This window comes from Triticum aestivum, chromosome 3A, assembly GCF_018294505.1.
Source record: "Triticum aestivum cultivar Chinese Spring chromosome 3A, IWGSC CS RefSeq v2.1, whole genome shotgun sequence".
NCBI lineage: Eukaryota > Viridiplantae > Streptophyta > Magnoliopsida > Poales > Poaceae > Triticum > Triticum aestivum.
In genome coordinates this window covers 292,633,392-292,642,563 of record NC_057800.1, presented here as the reverse complement: position 1 = coordinate 292,642,563, position 9,172 = coordinate 292,633,392, and positions in this window count along the sequence as shown.

Sequence of the window (9,172 nt, the reverse complement as noted above, 5' to 3'; positions counted from 1 at the left end):
CATAACAATATCTCAAAATCATCCTTACTGAACATGCTCAAAAGAGGCATGGATCACTCTGTAGCAACATGAATACATGGCATAAAAATATTATCAGGGCTATGACTTAGAAGAATTCTAAGTCCCTGAAATCAGCAACATCACGAGAGCTACTTTGCATGCTTGTGCTAGTCACCACAAGGATCACAAAAATACATGGCATACACCCTTATAAAGATGGCATGGCATACTTCAAAACACATGTAGGGCTCAAGTTCATAGTAGGCACACTTTAAACATGGCAAAAATGACAAATGTCCAATTTCTTATAGGAATCTGAAACTAACATTACATAGCACTCTTGGAACAGCATTTAGGGCATCAAGATGAACTCAAATGAACATGGTGCATTGGAATGAAATGAAGTACACATCGAGACGAACAATTTGATATGCTACATGCCCAATACGGAGCCACGGAGGCAAAGTTATGATCCGATGAAAAACACTAAAATTACTAGGGACTTAGAGGAGGAACGAAGTCAACCCTAGGGTTTCCTGGTAGATTTGGATCTGGTGCCACGTTGCACGAGGATGGCCGGGGAAGATATCGCCGGAGACGGGGCGACGGCGGACGGAGTTGGACGGGGAGCCACGGCTGGGCGGATCCGGCCACGGGCTCGCCGGAGTGGACGACGGACGGGCGCGGTGTCGCGGTTGGTGACGGCGGAGGCGGAGGAGGTGGCGACCAAGGAGGCGGTGGCGCCAGCGAGGATGGCAGGCGGCGGTGCAGCGAGCGAAGGCGGCGGGGTCGAGGCGCGGGCGGCACGGGCGAGGGAGCCGGGCGGCGGCGGCGCGTGGGCCGGGAGGGCCTTCCCTGGGCCGCGCGGGCCGGGGCGGGGGAGACGGTGGCGGTTACACTTGGCACCGCGGGAGTGGCCGAGGCGGCGGGGCGGACGCGTCCGGTCCAATCCAGACGTGTCCGGCAGTGCGGGGAGGAAGAGGCTAGGGTTAGGGATCCGAATTTTTCAGTTAGATGCACATATTTATAGGTAGAGGGAGCTAGGAGGCTCCAAATTGAGCACGGTTTTCGGCCACGCAATCGTGATCGAACGACCGAGTTGATGGAGGGGGTTTAGGTGGGTTTTGGGGCACTTTGGAGAGGTGTTGGGCTGCAACACACACGAGGCCTTCATGGTTCCTTGGTTAACCGTTGGAGTATCAAACGAAGTCCAAATGGCACAAAACTTGACAGGCGGTCTACCGGTAGTAAACCGAGGCCGCTTGGCAAGTCTCGGTCCAATCCGAGAACGTTTAACAGCCACACATGAAAGGAATCAAAAGGGGACACCGGAGGACATAGGAGCACCGGAATGCAAAACGGACAACGGGGAAAATGCTTGGATGCATGAGACGAACATGTATGCAAATGCGATGCACATGATGACATGATATGAGATGCATGACAAAGACAAAAGCAACACAAAGACAAAAACCCGACAACAAGGAAATATCATAACTTAGTGCATGAAATGGCAAGAGTCGGAATACTAATATGGCAGGTTACATACGGGGCGTTACAACACTCCACCACTACGAAAGGATCTCGTCCCGACATCTAGGACTGGAAAAACTCCTGGTATTCAGAACGGAGGTGGTCCTCGCGTTCCCAGGTGGCTTCACGGTCGGAATGATGTGACCACTTCACTTTCAGGAATTTGATAGACTTGTTGCAAGTCTTGCGCTCAGTTTCTTCAAGAATAGCAACGGGGTGCTCATGATAAGACATGTCTTCCTGGAGATCAATTTCTTCGAAGTTCACGGTGCGGTCAGGAGTCTTGAAACACTTGCGGAGCTGAGACACGTGAAACACGTCATGCACGTTTGCGAAGTTGGATGGAAGCTCAAGTTGATAGGCGAGATCACCTCTTTTGCCAATGATCTTGAAAGGACCCACGTATCTAGGGGCAAGCTTCCCTTCGATACTGAAGCAACGAGTACCTTTCATTGGAGAGACGCGGAGGTAGACATGTTCTCCGATCTCGAAAGCCAAGTCATGATGCTTGCTATCATAGTAACTCTTCTGGCGCGATTGCGTGGCTTTGAGATTTTCACGAATGACTTTGCACATTTCTTCAGCCTCTGTGATCAAGTCATTTCCAAGAAGTTTGCGTTCACCAGTCTCTGACCAGTTAAGAGGAGTACAACACTTCCTGCCATAGAGAATCTGAAATGGGGCCTTGCCCGAACTCGCTTGGAAGTTGTTGTTGTAGGAGAACTCGACATATGGAAGGCAATCTTCCCACTTCATACCGAAAGAAATGAAACATGCCCTGAGCATACCTTCAAGAATTTGATTGACTCGCTCGACTTGGCCACTAGTTTGAGGATGAAAAGCTGTGCTGAAGCGAATGTTGGTGCCCATGGCCTTCTGGAAGGAATCCCAAAACTTGGATGTGAAGATGCTTCCACGATCTGAAGATATCAACTGCGGAATGCTGTGCAGAGAGACAATCCTGGAGGTATATAGCTCTGCCAACTGAGCTGCTATGATAGATTCTTTGATAGGAAGAAAATGAGCCACTTTAGTGAGCATGTCGATGACAACAAAGATAGCATCATTGCCACGCTTGGACTTGGGAAATCCAGTCACGAAGTCCATCTCAATATGGTCAAACTTCCATTCTGGAATGGCAAGAGGTTGGAGGAGACCAGCTGGTCGTTGGTGTTCTGCTTTCACTCTTCTGCAGACATCACATTCATTAACGAACTGAGCAATCTCGCGCTTCATTCGAGTCCACCAATATGACTGCTTGAGGTCATGGTACATCTTTGTACTTCCGGGGTGAATAGAGAGGAGTGAATTGTGAGCCTCATTCATAATGACTTTACAAAGGTCACCCTTAGGCACCACAATGCGATCCTCGAATAATAGAGTATCCTTGTCATCAAGGCGATAGCACTTGTACTTGTGTTGGCTCTTGGCAATCCCAATCTTCACCTTCCTCACCATAGCATCAAGAAGTTGAGCCTCACGAATATGATCTTCTAAAGTAGGAGAGACTTGGAGGTTGGCAAGGAAGCCTTGAGGAACAACTTGGAGATTAAGTTTGCGGAAAGCTTCACAAAGCTCCGGTTGATAGGGCTTGATAATAAAACTATTGCAGTAAGCCTTCCTGCTCAATGCGTCAGCAATGACATTGGCCTTTCCTGGAGTATATTCAATACTCGGATTATACTCTTGAATCATTTCGACCCAACGAGTCTGCCTGAGGTTGAGGTTGGGTTGAGTGAAGATGTACTTGAGACTCTTATGATCAGGGAAGATGTCCACTTTTCTTCCCAATAAGAGATGTGTCCATGTTAAAAGAGCATGGACAACTGCCGCCAACTCGAGGTCATGAGTGGGGTAGTTCTTTTCGTTGGGCTTCAACTGGCGAGAGGTATAGGCCACAACATTCTTCTCTTGCATCAACACTGCACCGAGACCTTGAAGGGAAGCCTCACATAAAACCTCGAACGGTTGGGATTCATCAGGAGGAGTCAGAACTGGAGCTGTGATTAACTTCCCTTTGAGGGTGTTGAAAGTGATGCCAAATTCAGGCGATCATACATACTTCACATGCTTCTGGAGGAGGTTGGAAAGAGGCTTCACGATCTTAGAGAAGTTCCCAACGAACCTTCGACAATAGCTTGCGAGCCCAAGGAAGCTGCGGAGTTGCTTCACATTCTGAGGCGGTTCCCAATTCACAATTGCAGACACCTTCTCAGGATTAACAGCTATGCCCTTGGCGGAGATGATATGCCCAAGGTAGAGAACCTCATCGAGCCAAAACTCGCACTTTGAAAACTTCGCATAGAACTGATGTTCTCTGAGTTTATCCAGCACCAATCTCAAATGCTTGGCATGATCCTCCTTGTTCTTGGAAAAGACCAAAATGTCATCGAGATAGACTAAGACGAAGTCATTTGTGTAGGCTTTGAAGATGATGTTCATCATGCGAGAGAATGTTGGAGGAGCATTGACAAGGCCGAAAAACATGATAGTGTATTCATATGAACCATAGCTTGTTCTGAATGCTGTCTTGGGGATATCTTCTTCACGAATGCGAATCTGATGATAGCCCATACGGAGGTCAAGCTTGGAGAATACTTGAGCACCTTTGAGTTGTTTGAAAATCTCATTGATGTTGGGAAGTGGGTACTTGTTCTTTATGGTCATCTTGTTCAATGGACGGTAGTCGACACAAAGTCGGTCCATTCCATCCTTCTTCTTGACAAAAAGAACACCACAACCCCATGGAGAAGAACTTGGTCAAATGAGACCCATACACTCTTGAATATTGAGTTGTTTCTTCAGCTCTTTCAACTCTTCAGGTCCAAGCTTGTAAGGACGTTTGCAAACCGGTTCCGTGCCAGGCTCAAGATCAATGGCGAATTCAACTGGCCGGTGAGGAGGCATTCCTGGAAGCTCTTCTGTAAACACGTCTTGATATTCACAAACGACTAGAATCTGAGAGATGGCATCCAGCTCGCCCTTCTCATTGAGAGAAAACAGTCGAATGGTATCATCGCGAACGGCAAAGACGATTACATCCTCAGACGAATGTGTCAATTGAATCTGCCTGGCAGCACAATCAAGCTGAGCCTTGTTCTTAGAAAGCCAGTCCATTACGAGAATAAGATCAATATCTGAGTCCCCAAGAACATTAGGAGAAGACAGAAACTTATAGTTGCCCAACGTGATAGAGACATCGGGAGCAACCAAACTAGAAGTCATAAGCTTTCCGGGAGAAACAACTTGCATGACTTTGGGCAAAACCTTTGTGTCAACATTGTGCTTCGATGCAAAAGGGAATGACAAGAAAGAATGCGATGCACCAGTATCAAAAAGGACTCTTGCAGGAATATCGTTAACAAGAAGGTTACCCATGATCACATCTGATGAGTCCTCGGCCTGAGCTGCGTTCATCATGTTGACCTTTGCAAACTTGGGATTATGCTTGACCACTTCAGTGCTGGCAGATCTCACCGGAGGAGGAGGAGGAAGACATCTCTGGTTGAAGCATTTTTTGGCATAGTGACCCTTATGCTGACACTTGTTGCACTTGACCTCTGAGAGCGGACGGTGATACGGAGCACTTGATCTTGGAGCATGAGACGAAGTCTTGTTCTGAAAGCCTGGGTTGGGTGGGTGGGAAGATCCATTGCCACCTTTGCTCTTCTCCTGATAAGGCTGACAGAACGGAGGAGGAGGCAACCAATACTTTTGCTGCTCAGTTACCACTTGAGTTGACGAAGAAGGAGTTGCATCCCTGACTCGTTTCTTGGAAGCATCGCACTTGAGTTGAGCAGCCTCTTGTTTCAGTGCCATGTTGTAGAACTCATCTTCTTCGGCTCAAAAAGCACAAGAGCTAGTTGCAGATCTTCTTTGAGGCCACCTTTGAACTGATAAATCATGCTCTTCTCGTCAGGGACGTCTTGCTTAGCGAAACGAGCAAGCTTCTGGAACATGATGTTATACTGGTAAACAGACAAGCTGCCTTGCTTCAGGTTGCGGAACTCCTCACGCTTGCTCTCAACAACACTCTGAGGAATGTGGTGAGCTTTGAAGTCTTGCGAAATTCATCCCAGGTAATCACACAACCTCCTCTGGAATTTTTGTATTGCTGATACCACTCTGCAGCTTGGTCTTTGAGCTGGAACGAGGCAAACTTGACAAAGTCCTCAGGCCGGATGTTGCTGCACTCGAAATGCTTACAGATATCCACGAGCCAATCATCAGCGTCTGTAGCCTCGACACAGTTACTGAAGGTCTTTGGCTGGTTTGCGAGGAACTGGTTGAGTGTAGCAAACTGATTTTGATTGTTGCCATGGCCTTGATTTCCTTGGTTGTGCTCTCGCAAGAGTTGCATAAGCATCTACGTGTTGGCGTTGGTAGCGGCCATCACAGCTTGCCATGCCTCCAGAGGTGGAGGTGGTGGCGGCGGTTCAGGATTCTGACGCGTTGGAGGAGCCATCCTGAAGAGGGGACATCCGTTAGCATCTTGACAGATATATATATTCAAGCTGAATCAATGGATTGAAATTGCAACGTGTAGTCTTAACATCCGAATAAAATGAACGAATGAATTCCATATTACATGGCCACACTTCCATAAATTGAGAAGCCACTTAGATAGAGGTAGATGAATAAAACAACAAGGTACGGACAAGAACAAATACTTGGTGAGGATTACCCAATCACAAACCAAATATTCGCTGAAGAAATACTAGAGCTACATGAATTCCCACCTATGAAACTCCCGGCTATGCAATCAAGTGTTGGGGATACAGGGGAAGCATAATATCTCACCCAAAACTAGCAAATCCTACATCCAGCTGTATCCATCCTTCAACACATAACCAAGAAACCTTTGGAAATCATTTACCTCAACCTTTGAAAAGCATCCGTTATACGAGTTATGGCAATACTCCCGAACTCCCGCCCCGGTACTTGGTGGCGTCGAGGTTATCTCACCAACAACTGCATAAAAGAGATTTTCGATGTCGGCGAAACTCAAGTATTCCAGAATTGCAACGATAAAATTGTGAGGACAGCACCTCGGAGCTCAACTCCCCGGGACACTGCCACAACCCCTAAATGTCAGGAGGCACCAAGAACAATGTTCTCGTCACAAAACCATCGAAAGATTCCAAGATACCCGCGTGATCCTAAATTTTTTTAGTGAAATATGAGAAGAGAAGAGTCAAAACTCTATGCCAGGATGCCTCACCAGAGCGACGAAGGGACTGAGGAGTAAAAAGAATCCTACTCTCTGATATATATAATCCTAGAAGACTCAAAACATTCTTCTAGACTCAACAACACCAACGATTCAATCAAGCAGGGGGCTCCTAAGTCGGGGAAGGCTCTGATTACGAACTTGTAACACCCACAATGCGGCTATATGTCCCACATGTCGGAGAAAGACTTAGAGGCATAACCACATTCTAGGCAATGTCGCAAGAGCGGTAATCTTTACACATCCCATGTACTGAATAAGGAAAGAGGTACATAGTTGGCTTACAGTTGCCACGTCACACAATAGCATAAATATAGCATTACAATCATCCAGATACAATCAAGGTCCGACTATGGAACCAAAATAAAGACAACCCAAAATGCATAATGTCCCCGATCGCCCCAACTGGGCTCCACTACTGATCGTCTGGAAAAGAAACGTAGTATCATCCTGAGTCCTCATCGAACTCCCACTTGAGCATAGTCCCATCTCCTGGAATGGTATCATCGGTCCCTACATCTGGTTTTGAAGTAATCTGTGAGTCATGGGGACTTAGCAATCTCACACCCTCGCGATCAAGACTATTTAAGATTATAGGTAGGGTAAAAGGTATGAGGTGGAGCTGCAGCAAGCGCTAGCATATATGGTGGCTAACATACGCAAATGAGAGCGAGAAGAGAAGGCAAGGCACGGTCGAGAAACTATGATCAAGAAGTGATCCTAGAATAACCTACGTTCAAGCATAACACGAGACCGTGTTCTCTTCCAAGACTCCGCCGAAAATAGACCATCACGGCCACACATGATGTTGATCCATTTTAATTAAGTTAAGTTTCAGGTATTCTACAACCGGACATTAACAAATTCCCATCTGCCCATAACCGTGGGCACGGCTTTCGAAAGTTCAAATCCCTGCATGGGTGTCCCAACTTAGCCCATCACAAGCTCTCACGGTCAACGAAGGATATTCCTTCTCCCAGGACGGCCCGATCAGACTCGGAATCCTGGTTTCAAGACATCTCGACAATGGTAAAACTAAACCAGCAAAGCCGCCCGAATGTGCCGACAAATCCCGATAGGAGCTGCACATATCTCGTTCTCAGGGCACACTCGGATGAGACATCCTACGAGTAAAACGAACCCTCAAGTTTCCCCGAGGTGGCCCCGCAGTCTACTCGGTTCGGACCAACACTCAGAGGAGCACTGGCCCGGGGGGGGGGTTAAAAATAAAGATGACCCTTGAGTCCGCGAAACCCAAGGGAAAAAGGCTTGGTGGCGAATGGTAAAACCAAGGCTGGGGCTTGCCGGAGGAGTTTTATTCAAGGCGAACTGTCAAGGGGTTCCCATTATAACCCAACCATGTAAGGAATGCAAAATCAAGGAACATAACACTGGTATGACGGAAACTAGGGCGACAAGAGTGGAACAAAACACCAGGCATAAGGCCGAGCCTTCCACCCTTTACCATGTATATAGATGCATTAAAGTAGACAAGATATAATAGTGATATCCCAACAATAAACATGTTCCAACAAGGAACAAACTCCAAACTTCACCTGCAACTAGCAATGCTATAAGAGGGGATGAGCAAAGCGGTAACATAGCCAAACAATGGTGTGCTAGGACAAGGTGGGTTAGAGGTTTGACATGGCAATATGGGAGGCAGGGTAAAGAATATGGGAGGTATCGTAGCATAGGCATAGCAAAAGAGCAAGCATCTAGCAAGCAAAGATAGAAGTGATTTTGATGGTATGGTCATCTTGCCTGCAAAGTTCTCCGAGTTGACGTAAGTGTGATCCTCATAAATGTTCTCAACGGGTTCCTCGATCACGTACTCATCTCCCAGCTCTACCCAAAGCAAGAACACAAACACAGGAAGACACAATTAACCACGGTGCAATGCGCAAGCAACATGATGCAAAACATGGCATGATATGCGGGATGTGATATGTGATGCATATGCATTCTTCAGAAAGGAAAGATTGAACCTGGCCTCAACTTGGAAAACCAAGAGTGCCGCTGCAAAGAGGAGTTGATTTCGGTCGAAATCGATATAAACATCACCGGAATCAGATGCACGGTTTGCAAATGCCAAGCAAAACAATAATGGCACAAAGCTGCGATTAACAGCACGAGGCCATCTAAATGCATCAAGAAAAACAAGCTAATGCACTCTAACATAACAACAAAGCACATGGAAGTGACCCACTCAAGATTCTTGACAAAAGATGAACACTGAGCTACGGCTAATTCACTCAATAGCAGGTTCAAACAAGCATGGCAAAAGTGCAAAACATATCAGATTCACAGACTTAGTGACATGCTACAGGAACATATCATGGCAAAGAAAAGCATGGCATGAAACTACACAAAGCATACAACAAAAGTCCCTTACTGACCATAAGCCAA